This window comes from Marmota marmota, unplaced genomic scaffold (assembly GCF_001458135.2).
Source record: "Marmota marmota marmota unplaced genomic scaffold, marMar, whole genome shotgun sequence".
NCBI classification, from domain to species: domain Eukaryota; kingdom Metazoa; phylum Chordata; class Mammalia; order Rodentia; family Sciuridae; genus Marmota; species Marmota marmota.
Genome location: NW_026000171.1, coordinates 9,020,477 through 9,036,504, shown reverse-complemented (window position 1 = coordinate 9,036,504; position 16,028 = coordinate 9,020,477). Strand labels below are relative to the sequence as shown.

General features: G+C 40.5%; 1 pseudogene; it reads right to left on the bottom strand.

Moving 5' to 3' along the window:
* Positions 1–8,554: 8,554 nt before the first annotated feature.
* LOC107155031 lies at positions 8,555–10,559 on the bottom strand (annotated as a pseudogene).
* Positions 10,560–16,028: the final 5,469 nt, after the last annotated feature.

Genomic DNA, 16,028 nt, shown 5'->3' with positions numbered 1-16,028 from the left:
CAGGAAGATCACAAATTCGAGGTCAGCCTCAGTTACTTGGAGCCACCAAACTCTGACTAAAAACAAAAGTTAAAAAGGACTGGGGTGGGCTGGGGATGTGGCTCAAGCGGTAGCGCGCTCGCCTGGCATGCGTGCGACCCGGGTTCGATCCTCAGCACCACATACAAACAAAGATGCTGTGTCCGCTGAAAACTAAAAAGAAAATAATAATAATAAATATTAAAAATTCTTAAAAGAAAAAAAAAAAGGGCTGGGGTTGTAGCTCAGTGGTAAAGTGCCCCTGGGTTCAATCTCTGGTACTCATCAATCAATCAATTACAGAATAAACAGAAATAAAGAAGATAAGTTAAACAGAAAGATAAGATAAACAGAAATAAGGAAGAGAATTGGAAGAGGCAACAAAGAGCAATCTGGGTGATGAAATCCTAGAAGCTTCAGGTGGGATGTAATCTTGCAATCTACATCCAGCTGCTCATATTTGCATCCTAGTCTCCCAAGAAAAAAAGACTTAAAAAAAAAAAAAAAAAAAGCTCAGACAATGGCAGCCTTTGAGTTTGAGTATCACAGGTTCCCACAATTGGATCAATTCAGTCATTATACCAAATTATAGACATATGGCAGGGGGTGCCACACAACTGAGAAGCAGCCCCAGCTCCTGAAAACATACTACACACCAGGCGTGTTAAGTCCTGGGGGGTATAAGGAAGAAAAAGGGAGCCCACTCCCAAACAGCATAGAATCTAGAAGTGAAGACAGGCAACATACAACATTATTTTCAATTCAACATGATAGATAAAGTTATAGTCAGAATGCTGCTGCAGAGATGAACAAGGGCCAAAAGACAAAGAGAAGTCAGCAAGTGAATACGAGGAAGATGACAGCGGAAAGAAACTCAGTAAAAGGTAGATTACTGAGAAGGAAATGTTAAAATTTTTTAAATTAATAGGTCACTTCGAACATGTCCTTAAAGGGGATGCTGGAGCTCTGGCTCCCTTCCTTTCTTTTCCTCCTTTGGCAGGCCCTTCCACCATGACGTATTGCGACACCAAAGGTCCAGACCAACAGGGTCAAACTACCATAGATAGAAACCTCTAAAACCAGAAGCCAAAATAAACCTTTGTTGTGTTACAGCAACACAAAGCTAGTGCAAATATATATCAACTGCATGTTATCTATACTTCCAAAGAAGTCACAAAACAACAAGAGTTTAACAGTGTGTATCCAACCTTGCCTTGTGGTATGGAGAGACACCCAGGCTACTTTTTTTAAGTTGTAGTTGGGCACAATACCTTTATTATTTTATTTATTTTTATGCGGTGCTGAAGATCAAACTCAGTGCCTACATGTGCTAGGCGAGCGCTCTACTGCTGAGCCACAACCCCAGCACCCCCCTTTTTTGTTTTGGGGATACTTCTTGAGGAAGAAAATATTCACTGGGTGTAGGAGAAATCATACCCTCAAAACGGACTCATTTTTTTCTGATTCTTGACTCCTTGGTTAGTGGTTCTTGGTACTGGGAATGTGGTGAGTGCTAAACACTATTTGGAAACATGAGGCCCACACAATTTGAATATGTAAGATGTCATTTTTAGAACTGAGACCTACAGATATTGCTAAGTCTTTAAGCCTATTAAGTAAGGTCTGATTTGGTAATCTGAAAGCAATCACAAAAGAACAAGGCACAGACTAAGCAAGAATGAAAGCATGTGAGCCAGGAATGGTGGTACACACCTGCAATCCCAGCAACTCAGGAGGCAGGAGGATCGCAAGTTTGAGGTCAGCCTCAGCAACTTGGCGAGGCCATCTCAAATTTTAAACAAAATACAAAGGACTGAGGATGTAGATCAGTGGTTAAGTGCCCCTGGGTTCCATCCCCAGTACAAAAAAAAAAAGAGAGAGAGAATATGTGAATTGATTTTGGTTTATAGAGGGACCACTTGAGAAGTCCAAGGGGCAAACATGGTTTTGTTGGGAAAAGGCTCAGAAAGTACAAAGGACACAAATAAGAAGCTTTTGCATGGTGAAGGCCAAGTGAAAAATTTAATAAACATTTAATGAGCATAAGTTGAATTACAAATATTTTTCCTTCTGACCAATCTAGAATACTCAATACACAAAGGTCTCAATTAGGTAAGGTTTTTAGATAAAGAACTTATCACAAAATCTTACAAAAATCAAGATCCACTAAAATTAGCAAAATAACTGGACAAAAAAAGTTGTCTACTTTTTTCAAAATCACATCAATCCACATTGGCTTTGTACTGAACATAGAGAAGAATTACTTTTCTGGGCTTTCAGGAATTCACACAAAGCCTATATCTCAGTTCCTTTTGCCATTCTTCCTCTCAAATGCAAAACACCAACTTAGTCTGAGTTCCACTGTGTGTCTTTTCTGTCTCTCACAACCTTAGCTACTGGAATACTTTATTTTATTCCCAAGGTGTCCATTTCCTTTTAGATTCCCTGGAAGATCCCACCACATGAGCCCACATTACCTATTTTCAGTAAGATGCTGCAGCAGCAGCAAAAGGGCATACTCCTCTCTTTATTCCACAAATCCTTTTGTACTTGAAGTACCTCCATAAGAAGGAAAGCGGGGTAGGGAGGGAGGAGGCAGCAAGCCCCAGGTTTAAAGGCCAGTGCTCTGCCTACTTCTACTACCAAGAGCCTGATTAATGGCTCTCCTCTAAGAAACTGCTCCTTGGCAGAAATCTACAGACCATATGCAAAAGAGGGCAATTTTTATATCCTTTATGATCTCAAAAGATCAGGTGAATCCCCAGCAGTCCTCGTTCTGACATCTCATGAGATGGTGGGGAATAAAAAGCAGCACTAGCTCCTCTGGATTGTTGGCTCCTGTTTTCATTCTTGATCATTGTCATCAACAACAAAGCAGCCTATTCTAGAAAGCAGGAAGGCTGGTTCCTGCACTAGCATTCTGGATCTCCTGGAGTGAATAAAGATTGGTATCCACTATTCAAAAGTTCAGTGACACAAAATTTTGAGCCAGCTTAGAAATTTCCCATGTTTCAAATTTTGAAGGGCAGGACATTTGATTTTTAATGTTGCAATCTGTTCTATTTCCTCTTAACCCTTAAGATTCTGAGGAGAATCTTCAACACCAATGAGCTGAAGTAAAATTTTAGGCTCTACCTGAACCTCCACCTATGCCCAGTGTGTTAGTAGTTCTGGAATAGGGTACCAAACTTTTCTTCTTTTATAGTGCCCAGGATGAATCTTGATGATCAGCCCCATTGGGGAAATGCTGAATGAAGGCACCACTAGATCTCAGTTCATTCCCTTTGTTATTTCCATGATGCTCATTTCTCTGGGGGTTTATCATATTCTCTTAATGACATAATGATCATCTATCTGTATCTTACTCAAATACAGTTATGCAGCCGATAATGGTTATTACAAGTTTTTATTGGTCTTCCAGTTATTACAAGTTTTTATTGGTCTTCTGATAAGAAAATTGTATTTCTCACCATCACTGATAGCTCACTTGCTCACATGACTTGCTCAAGAAAACTGCTGTGGCCAGTGAAATGAGTGGTAGTGCTACATGATACCTCTAAGCAGAAGCTTCAAAGATGATCATGTTGTTTGTCTATAAATCTTTTACCTGATACATCAAACAGGGACAATTCTTTTAAGCTAGGCAAGAGAAGGAAAATGACAGGGCCCTTGACCGGCAAGACATTAAACAAAGCAAAAAGCAAACATTAAAAAAAAAAAAAAAAAAGCTGCTAACTACTGAGCTTCTTTTAGAGAACAAGTTCTAATTTCTCTTTTAAAAAAAAAAAATTAAAAAAAAAAAAAAAAAACCAAACCAGGAGTGGTGCAGCATGCCTGTAATCCCAGTGATTCAAGGAGGCTGTGGCAGGAGGGTCACTAGTTCCAGTCCAGCCTCAGCAACTCAGCAAGGCCCCAAGCAACTTAGTGAGACCCTCTCTCACAATAAAAAATAAAAAGGCCAGGGAATGTGGCTCACTGGTAAAACAGCTCTGGGGTCAATCCTCAATAATTAACATACACACAAACCTTCTAGAACTGTTTGTTAGAACAGTCTAACAATGGTATGGAAAAGAAAGAAAAGCTGAATATAGGGGAAAAAACACAAAAGGACTTATAAACAGCAGTTACCATTTTGGGAGCATATAGCAGGTTTATAACATTAGCTTATTTGGCCTGCACAAAACCATTCAAGGTAGGTATTAATATCACCATTTTACAGAAAAAGGAGTCATGAGCTGAGGCAAAGATTTTTTTAAGCAAAATTATATCTCACAAATAGTGTTACCTTGAATGTTAATGCTTACTGAGTTTTTCCTATTACAAGATGCTCACGTGAATATTTCATTTTGGGCTACCAAAAATTTGGATATTTACAGAAGCTATTTGAATACATTTTTAAAGAAAACAGGAAAATCTTTACCATGACTCAGTACATGCTCTGAGGGTATGATATTAATGATTTATAATATAATCCAAAAAATCATCTGAAACAAAACATATTAGCATTGTAAAGATTATCTACAAGAGAAACTATAGGGGGAAAAGCCAACATATCCAACTAAAATGAAGAGGTACCTGGGATAAAATTTTCAGAAATTATAATTAGAAGCATATTTTTTAACTTGAGAAAAGTGAAGGACTCTAGAAAATTGTACTTGAATTCTTCAAAATGGTGGGTATGGTGGCATGCATCTGTAGTCCCAGCTACCCAGAAGGCTAAGTCAGGATCTCATAGCTCAGGAGTTTAAGGCCAGCCTGAGCCAACAGAGACCCTGTCTCTTTTAAAACAAGAACAACAATAAGAAAGAAAAAAAAAAATGTTCTAGTGATTGTGAAGAAACTGTTTCCAAGAATAAGAAGGGGAGGAGCTAAAGAGGAAAGGAAAAGCAGCAGCAGTGGCAAAATTATTTCTAAACTTGAGCTAGGGTTGTGGCTCAGCGGTAGAGCGCTTACCTAGCATGTGAGAGGCCCTGGGTTCGATCCCCAGCACCACATAAAAATAAATAAACAAAATGAAGATATTGTGTCCAACTACAACTAAAAAACCAAATATTTTTAAAAAATTATTTCTAAACTTAAAAATTCAAGTGTTTATATAAAATCCCCCAAATAAATTTTCCAAATACAAACTTTTTATTTCATCCATATCAGTCAAAGTTTATATGTAGTTCACATGAAGTAGAGCATTTGACAAGCAACCATAAGGCCCTGGGTCAGATTCTTAGCACTACTAAAAAGGAAAAGTGTATGTAAGTCAATATGCCACTAAAAACTTTACTAAATTATTTCATTGGGAAGGCAGTGTGCTGCCTAGATTTAAGCATATACAGTAATTTTTTTTTAAAAAAGTTTTTTGTTCATTTTATTTTTTACTTGTCAATTCCACTAAGAAACTAAATGAGCCTAGACTCATAATTCATTCTTTCCACTTACCAAGCAGAATCACAACTTTTATAAAAGAAAAAACTGTAAGAGTCTGAAAAGCGTAGAGGTTTAAAGAATATTTTACAAGGATTCCATTTCTTCACAACTAATTGGGTTCATTTTATTCTTTACCCAACTTTTGACCATTAAGAATTACTACCACACTCATTTAACTCTGCCCTCAAGTCGACTGGAAAATAGAATATTGTTTACTAATTAGGTTTTATCCACATCTGTAGAGTCCGGTTCTCAGTGAGGAGGAGCTGAGGGAGGGAGGGCAGTAATGAGAAAGTGAGAATCCTTGAATGTTGTTAGGAAAATGGTATTAGACTTAATGAAAGATTTTTATGAAAAGAATTCCGAAAAATAAAGAAATACTTTAGATAAAAAATAAAAATTCAAATGATGAATATGAGGACAAAAAGAAATAGGTCACCAGGTAGTTCTAACAAAAATATTAAATATATAGCCTTTGTAGAATACTGTAGTATTCTGATGACAGTTACATATAGAAGAGTGAAATCTCCAAAGGGCCAGCACAGGAGACAGACACACACACTCCTATTGAAAAACCCTGACTCATCCAAATAAAAATTTTATTCCTAGGGGTCCTGGAGGATGGAGGAGTGAAAGGTATTGGAGGGCAAAACTGATCAAATTATATTGTTATACTGTGTATACATACAAATATATGAAAATGAATTCCACAATTATGTGTAAATATAATGCACCAATACAAATGAAAAAATAAGACTTTTATTTCTCAAAATCATAGCCTAAAATAATGCTGATAGCTGTCAACATTCACTAAATTGACCCCTGGTAAAGAGGAACTACAGAGCAAAAATACTCTATGAAACCCCTATTTTTCAGATGTAAACAGCACAAACACATTAACTATAATACAATATTCACTTTGACAATTTAAGAACTAGAATTTTTCTTTTGATTATTTAATAACGTGTGTGTGTTACTTACTGGGGATCAAACCCAGGGCCTCAGGCATGCTGATCAAGCACTCTGCCACTGAGCTATACCCCCAGTCTTTTTTATTTGAGATAATGTATCTCTAAAATTACCCAGGCAGGCCTCAAATTTGAGATCCTTCTGTTTTAACATTCTAAGTAGTTGCAATTACAATGTGTGCCCCAGTGCTCCCACCTTCCTAATTACGTTTAAAACTTGGTGCTAGTTGCCAGGTGTGATGGTATACACCTATAATCCCAGTGACCTAGGAGGCTGAGGCAGGAATATTGCAAGTTCAAGGCCAGGCTCAGCAACTTAAGCAAGATGCTCAGCATTCAGTGAGATCCTGTCTCAAAATTTTAAAAAGCAATAAAAATGTGTTACTAGTTAAGAAACTTCATTGGTTGGCCTAAAGAAATTCTTAGGCAACTGTTTCAAAACTGGTAAAATAGTTTACTTGTGGGAAAACCATGAAGACAAAGATCTAAAGGATAGTAACAAAAATCTGTGCAAAATATTATGGCCAATATTAATGACACAAAACAAATTTTCATCCCTACTTTTCTCCTGCAATCAAGCCAAAGATAATGAATGTTTCTCTGCTCTCATCATAAAAGCAGCATTTAAGTCAGATGATTATTTCCTCTATCTCAAATATTTTCCTTTCCTAGCTTCTGGGACACATATAGCACCATGCCAGCATTCCTTTTTCAGTCTTTGCTGTTTCCCACAGTCTCCCAATTCTAAATATTGGAAATTACTCCTGGGGCTCAGTCTCTGAAACTCCTCTCTTCCCCTGTCCTTTCTTCCCTTTTCCCTCTATTCTGGGCCTTGAGAGCTCATTTAGCTTCATGGCTTAAAACTCCATCCATGGAAACCAGGTGAGGTGAAACAAACCTTTAATAATAACTACTTGGGAGGCTAAGGCAGGAGCAAAAAGATCACAAGTTTGAGGCCAGCCTGAGCAGCATAGGGAGATCCCACCTCAAAATTAAAAGGACTAGGGAGGTACCTCAGTGATAGAGGGTCCCGTGTTCAATCCCAGTACTGGGAAAAGGGGTGGGGGATCAATCCATGTGCTGGGAGTGTACTCAGAGGTACAGAGGTAGAGTGCTTGCCAGTATGCACAAGGTCAGGCCCTGGGGAGTTTGATCCCCAACAAGGGAAAAAGACAACAACCCAACTCCATCCATTATGCTAGACAAACTCATTCACACTTTTCTTCAGAATTCCAAAGTCTGCCTAGCCAGTCTCATGCCTGCACTTAACACCTCCACTGAATATGAAACAGGGACTTAAAATGTAACCAAAACTCAAATTTCATGTCACCTTTTCACACCCTCCCCTCTAACTTCCTCAATCTCAATACTTAGGATCTTTTTCCAGTTGCTCCAGGAGAAAATTCGGGGCATTTCCCGCCCCAAGATCAGGAAGTTTTATTGCTGACATGCAGGAAGAGTCCCCATGTAGTACAAAAATATGCCTTTATACAAAGTTTTTTGTGACTTTTTCCGTTTTCTTTACAATAGGTGTGTGACACCAGTGAGGGCAGACCCAATCTCCTCTCATGTGTTTCACCAGAAGTGTAACCAGACATATGGGTTGACCTTTATCTGGCAGGGCTTTGCAGACCTGAAGATATTGCTTTGAAAAGGAGACAAATCACATATGAAAAGCAAGCCCAAGGGGCTGCTGGAAAGAGGCTCTGCCAAGGCAGGCCCTGGCGAGGCCTCAGAGCCTCACTAGAGAACAGACAGTCACAGGGCTGGGAGCCCAGGCCGACTACATTTCTGCTCCCTTAAGAGAATTTTCTTTATCAAATAAATATAAAAAAGAGTCCTCCCCACCCCATAGCATCATGCCCTGGCACTCAGTGGCTGCACGGCTGAGCTAGAGGCAGAACTGGGTGCTCAGGGAATAAATGCTGAGCTCAGATGGGCTCCCACAGACCCAACAAAGCAGAGGCTCAAGGCACCCAAGTGCTGGATTGGGAACATGGGAAGGAAGGGGCATGGGTGGCCCTGATACTGCTGGCAAGAGGTGGCCCCATTTTTCCAGATGGGGAAACTGAGGCCCAAGGAGGTTTGGGAACTTGCCCAAGGTCACTCACAAGGCCAGGCCCAGAGTCATTTTTTTCCCTGGGGGTGGGGGTGTTCCCAGAGCTCACACTCTGGGAAACATTGTTACTTCCCCCAGTGGAGAGTAAGGAAGGTAGAAAGGGCCTTACACTGCCCAAAGGGGACACTCAGCCTCTCTGAGGTAGGCTCATAGGGAAGGGTCTTTGCTTGGTACCAGAAAGAGCTAAATTCAGTGAGGGAAATGGGGAGAAGAGGGCATTTTGGTGAGAACAGCATTTCTGGAAAGACGGGCATCCACTTCAAAATTTCGGCTCAAAAGAGGCAGCAGGGCTATTCTCAGGCCAGGCGGGCAGGTCCCCAATCCCTATAAGTCTCCCAGCCCATGGTAGCCCTTGGCCAGGGTCTGTCAGGGGAGACACACCATTTACTGAGGCAAGGCGGGAGGGGAGACACCCCACAGTTCATTCTACGAACACCAGGGGTGGAGGTGAGACAGCATGCAAGTAGGGCCCTGTCCCTGGCCAGGCCCAGAGTATCCCTCCCCAGCCCAGTCAAAGGCTCCCTTCATATTGTATTTCATGTGCTTGGGTACCAAGTGAAGGATGGAGAAGAAAGCAAGGCTAACACGCATGTGCAATACCTCAGAGAAGCTACTGAGATTAGAGAAAGAGCCAAGTCTAGAAAGAACTCCCATCACTGAACAGAGGCCCAGTGGGCTGGGAGCAGAGAGGTCCAGCAAAGAGGACTCCCTTTTTTGCCTGGAGGTGTGGAGGGAGCCCACATGTGGGCTGTGGATCCCTGCTGTCCAGCCAGGCTGGGAACAGGGACTGGCCTGGGCTGGGCCACGCCCTATGACCTATCTGCATTGCTTATCTGGTCCTCAGTGTCAGGAACCACTTGCAAAGGCCCGCTCAGAGATGACAGGGACTGCCACATTGCAGTTATCAATGGCAGCCAGGCGCTGCTGAGGGTCAAGGACCAGCAGTTTCTGGATGAGACACACCCATCCTCAAGTATGGTGTACTCAGTGGCCTTAATCTTGCATGGTAGAGCTCCTGTTGGATGCTGTCATAGAAGGGGAACTGCCCATACAGCATAGTGAAAAGCACCACATCCAGGGCCCACATGTCACTCAGTTTGTCCCTATATGGCCAGCTACTGAGCACATCAGGACTGATGTAAGTGGGGCTCCCACTCTAGTCCTTCAGCAGGTCCCCCTCGCTCACAAGATGCTTCCCGAGGCAGAAGTTAGTGATGGTTATCCATTATATCCTTTTATTGAGCACCATGTTCCCAAGCTTCAGGTCTCTGTGCGCAATATAAGATAACCACAGTTTCCTGCTCGCTAATAAGCCTCTTCTCCTTAATGACGTAGTGCTGCAGGTTGATCAGGTCAGCAGTCTTGTCACTGAAGTCGTGTGCACAGAGACAGTCCAGGATAAGCAGATGTGCTTCTTCATCTTCTTAACCATTCAGCAAGATTCTTTATGCTCAATGATTTCACAGATGCAGTCCTGAGAAGTAAGTGGGCAGATATGGCTTAGCTGTGGACCCAGCAGGGCTAACGCCAGGGGTATGGAACTGTCCTCAGGAGCGGCACACACTCAAACCAACCAGAGCCTGGATGAAGACTGCAGGTGTGGGAGGTGGAAGACAAAGGCCCAAGAAACCAGATGGAGTGCTCAGCACAACTCAGCTTCCCCACACCAGGTGCCAAGACCAATGGGCTGGAAGGGCCCGTGGTAGTGGACTACACCGTCCCATGTGTTCAGGAGAAAGAGCAGAGTACCTGGTATGCGGCATCATCTTGCCTTGCCTCTTCTCTTGGCTCTCTATAGCTTGATCACCCCTTTCCCTCTCCTCAAGGGTAAGGCCCTTCAGTTGATAAAAGTCATCTGTGCTATATTTCCTTACCAAACACTGCACAATGCTTGGCACTGGTGAGTTGCCCAAAAGGGGACCAAGGATGAATGGTCCAGCTTTCTTGGCATTATTTCCAGAAATCCCACTCCCTAGAGCCTTCACTCTGGCCGACTTTTCCCTGACTCCTCTGTCTGATGCTCTCAGCTTCATTCTGGGTTCTTGCCCGGGTTGTCAGCTCTGCTTGCCCATAGCCCGCAGCCTGGAGCCGGGGCTGCTCAGCACAGCACTGTGTCCAGGAGGGACAGGGATTGGCCACGGTCTTGGGAGCGGCTCACCACCACCTCCCAGCACAGCTGCATGAGCAGCCACCACCACCACCACCTCAATTTGAGGGATCTTAAACTTTTTCTCTTTACACATCAAATCAATTAACAAATCTTATTGGCTCTACCTTCAAAACTACTCTCACACTTTCTCCATGACCCTTTGTCTAACCTTCCAACTATTTAAAAGCCTCCTGACTGAACTCCCTATTCCTACCTTTGTATGTCTTTATGTTTTTTAATATTTATTTTTTAGTTGTAGTTGGACACAATACCTTCATTTTTGTTTATTTGGTGCTGAGGATTGAACCCAGGGCCTCACACATGCTAGGCGAACGCTCTACCGCTGAGCCACAACCCCAGTCCCATGTATGTTCTTTATCTTAACAGTGAATGAGCCTTCTAAACTTAAATTAGACTATGCCTTTGGGCAAATGCCTCCCTCAAAGTTTATATTATGTCCTTTAAGACCTTACCTCAGATACCTCCTGCTGATCAAAAATCATCACTTCCTACCATTGTTATCCATTTGTCACTCCACTTAACCATATCAGCTTCTTGCCTGCTCCTCAAACATCCTGGGCATCTTTCTGCCTCCGGGTCTTTGAATTAGTTCCTCTGCCCATAATGCTCTTCCTCTAGTATCTGCATGGCCTGCTGACTGACTTTCTTGAGGTCTCTATCATCTCTAATCTTTATAGCCTGTTTTATTTTCCTAGTTTAACTTACCATTTATTAGTTCTAGGCATTTATTTTCTGTCTCCACCATAATTAAATAAATTCCTTGGAGAACTTCATTTTTTGGTTTGTGCTCTTTCCTTAAAATTTTATCTTCTGACAAAGTATTTAGTAAATATTTTTGAAAAAAGTTAATAAGGCTCCAGAATCTAAGATTTGAAACCTAAGACTATACCTTAGAATGAGAAACCTTCAATCCTGGCTATTCTAAAGATGATAATAAGTAAAAATATGAATAATGACAGCATTATAAAAACAAAGCATCTGAAATATTTTATGGCTATCCTGAAGTTCAATATGGAATCATTTAATAATTACCTACATCCATGAAAACATTTCTTCCAAAAAAAATAAATTCTAAGTATTTACAGGTAGAGCAAATACAGGTGTTGCTCTGGGAAGTTCATTGATGGGTTTAGGATACAAACTGTGGAGAACCACTGCTTTGGGTCTAGGCATTATTAAAGAACACAGGATGATGAATAAGAAATGCATTTTAAAAATTCTTAAATCCATATATTCCTTTCTATCTTCACTCCCACTGCTCTAAAATGGATAGATTGGTATGTTTGTATTTGTGTTGAAGCTTTAATCCTCATTGTGTTGGTATTAAGAGGCGGGGCCTTTTGAGAAATGATAATGTCATGAGGGTTCTGTCCTCCAGAATGAGATGTATGACCTTGTTTTCATTTTTTAAAAGAGGCTTCAGAAAGCTGCCGGTCACCATGTGCAGTGCACTGTCTGTAATCCCAGTGGTTCAGGAGGCTGAGGCAGAAGGATCAAAGCCAGCTTCAACAACAAGGTGCTAAAAAGCTGAGTGAGTCCCTGTCTCTAAATAAATTACAAAACAGGGCTGGGGATGTGGCTCAGTGGTTGAGTGCCCCTGAGTTCAAGCCCTGGTACCCAAGAAAGCAAACAAATTAGCTAGCTAGCTGGCTGGCTGCATAGTCCTTCATCTCTCCTGTCATGCAAGGACACATTGTTCTTCTACTTTTGCTTTTCCACCAGTTCTGCCATGTGACAACAACACGAGAAGATGCCATCAACAGAACAGGCACTCATGAAACGACACATCTTCCAATACCATGATCTCAGAATTCCCAGCTTCCAGAGCTGTTGAGAAATAAATTTTTATTATTTATAAATTACCCAGTCTAAGGTATTTCTATTATAACAGTGGGAACAGACTAAGGTGGATGATTCTGAAAATCAAACTTCTAGACTTCAAATTGGTCTCCCATGTTCAATACAAACTAAACCAATGTTAGGTTAAGTTTGCTTAGATCCCATTCTTATTATCACCTTTGTTTAGAAGACTTCAAAGAATTCCAATAACTCACCACATTGGTATGTACTTAAACTCCTAGGCTTACCACCCAAAACCCTCCCAAATGACACCAACCTAACTTCTAGGCATTATTTCCCATTAAGATAAAGATCATATGGAAAACGTGTATTTTTCATAAATAACAGGTACTTCCCAAACTTTCTTCATTTTTTTCGACTGTTAGAAGAAGCATCATTCCTTCACTTTCACCCTTCTATTTCAGGGGACAAACACAACAAGCATCTGGAAGAAAGACAAATTTCTGAGTATTGTGGTGCACAGAGGACTGTGATCTGAGAAAAGAAGGCCTGAATCCCTAGTAGACTTCGAATGACTGGGGAATGCTAATTTCCTTCACCTGGACAAATTCATCTACTGGTAACAAAAACCACTAAATACTTGCAGTCAAGAGCTTCCCAAATGATGGTAAGTTCTAAATGAGTCCTAGCCCCAATCAGAAGTAAGGTGGGGAGGACTACAGGAAGTGCTCTGAATTTATTTTTCTACCGGAAGCACCCATCAGCTGTGAATATTTGAGAAGAGAAAGGGGCCTGAAAAACACTGACTCACAAACAGAATAGTTAAGAGAATAGAGGGGGAAATCTTTAAAAACTCACCCACTATTTTAGGAGGTTGGTAATGTTATAGGCTGGGGTTGTAGCTCAGTGATAGAGCACTTGCCTAGCATGTTTGAGGCCCTGGGTTCAATTTTCAGCAAAGAAAGAAATGAAGATATGAAAAAAGACATAAAGTAAGGCAGGCAGAGAGAATGGGAACCAAACTAGTGCCATTAAGTCATGGAGCAGAAGTTGAAATCTTAGTCCAGTGTGGTAGTCCAGAAAAGGGCAGACGAAGAACAAGAAGAACAAGGTAAGAAGAAGAAGAGGAGGAGGAGGAGGAGGAGGAACAAGGTAAGAAGAAGAAGAACAAGGTAAGAAGAAGGTGAAGAAGGTGAAGAAGAAGGGCAGGAGGAGGAGAAAGGGAAAAAATTCCAAGTTTAACCAGATAGGGAGCAAAAATGGTATTAAAAAAATTTTAAGATATATATTACATGAAATATTACCCTTACTCCTGATGTGTTAAAATTTTTTTTCGTCATTTAAAAAATATGGAAATAGTGCCACTTATCTATTTTCTACATTGTATTAATGGCATAGGCCTCAGAAATAAAAGAGTAAATATTTCTATTACAATATTTTTTTAACAGAGTTTAGAATAAACTTAGAATAAGCAATTAATTTCTTTGAAACCATCTCCACACTGTTGTTACAGTAATAAAGGCACTTTTTCCAAGGCCAAGACTAAACAAGCTGGGTATCTTTATAACAGTGCTTTGAGGGGAAGTTGTTACTGTGTTCTTCAAAAGGTGTTTCAGAAAGTTTCCTGAGGAAAACAAAAATTTCTAAATTGTATTTTTGGAAGCACAATATCTGATAGATTTTCTGAAGCTACAAAAGAGTAATTCACAGTTTTCATTGCGGAACAAACAAGTTATTAATATGGACAACTTCAAAAGCCCCTGACTCTATACTGTTTCACATGAATGACAAAACAGTAAGAGGGAGTGGGAGACTTGACAGACCAAAATATGTATTTGAAAGAAAACAAAATTAATTCCAACAAACTTCAATTTGGTCAATTTTTTAACAAAATTGACACAGGTGCATTAAAATGTTGGAAATCCTAATCTAAACTTTATATATTCTTTATTATCATTAAGAACAAAAACTACAGATTTTCCTATAAATAAGACACTGGGACAATACAGAATCTTTATATATATATGCCATCCTACATGTAGGACATTGAATGAATGTTACCTGGGACTCTGGAACAAAATAGGCTAATGTCCTATATTGTATCTTACAAGAATGGCTTCCAGGAATTTGTAAAATAAAATGAGAAAGTAGCAAATCCAGAAAACAATGCATGTTATAGAACCATAACAACAATGTGATATAAAAAGTATGAAACTCACATGATACAAAGTAGATGAAAAAACTAAACACAAACTCAGCTTTACATAAGATTTTAGAATAAAGGTGGCATTTTCATTCATAGTAAAACAATAGGATATCAAAGTGTTGCAAAAATTGTTTAATCACTGTTGGGCATGGTGGAGCATAGCTATAATCCCTGCTGGGGAGGCTTAGGCAGGAGGGCTTCAAGTCCAGCCTCAGCAATTTAGCATAGGGCTGGGGATGTAGCTTGCTTGGTACAGCCCCCTGGGGTCAATTCACAATTCCAAGCAACACCCTGACACACCTCCTCCCCCACTCAAAAAAAAAATTGGTTAAACATTCAGGATTGAGTTTCTGACAAAATGGGAACTAAAGCATTAAATACTTCACAGGCAACTATGAAAACTAGAAGAAAACATGGATATCAAAAACAAGATGATTTTGGATCTGCTGATCCCTTTCCAATTGAGCCTTGAGATGAGACCATAGCCTCAGCTACTACCCTGTTTGCAATTAAACTGCGAATGGACTCCTGATCCACAGGAACTTTTAAGTAATTAAGTGTGTGTTGTATTAAATTGACAGGTTTGCATATATTACACCCTGTTACACACCAATTGATAATTACTACAGACCATGTGCAAGGAAGGAATTATAATGAAGAACCATGAAATCTGAAGTGGATCAGAAGGGTGAATCAGGACTCGAATTAAGATTGAGAAAAGGTAAAGGATCAGTGTGTGTTAACCCTAGGGGAAAATAAAGACTGTAGGAGCAAAGGTTCTAGGAGGGAGCTGGTAATGGTTACAGCAGTATGCTTCAAATTCAAATTTTGGAGCATCTAAAGTTTATCAATGAAAACACCTAGGTTTTTTGTTCTTTGTGTCATATGCATAAAATACCAATATGGATGTGCATGTACAGCTTCCCAGGGGCAGCAGACCTGATTCCCCACCTCACCCTACCTGCCGCCATGACTCAGGAGTGCCCAGCTATGGGGCTGGAATAGAGAGCTGGAAATCTATTTCTCTGGTCAACTATTCACTTATGACATCCTACATGGTTAGCTCTGGCTTGAAGTCTGAATAAATCAGCTTAAGAAAACAATTACACTGAAGAGAAGCAAGGAGATGAGACTGGACTGGACTGGAGAATTGTAACTGTATAACTAAGATTTGAATCAGGAGTAGTACTGAGCACTGAGTACATGATATAATAAACTAAAATCTTCAAATAACCCTAATAACAAAAAGAGGCTGGCATGACTTCAAACCTTAGGGATTATAGGGAGGAAGGATGGGAAGGAAGGGAAGGGAGGGAAGGGGGGGGG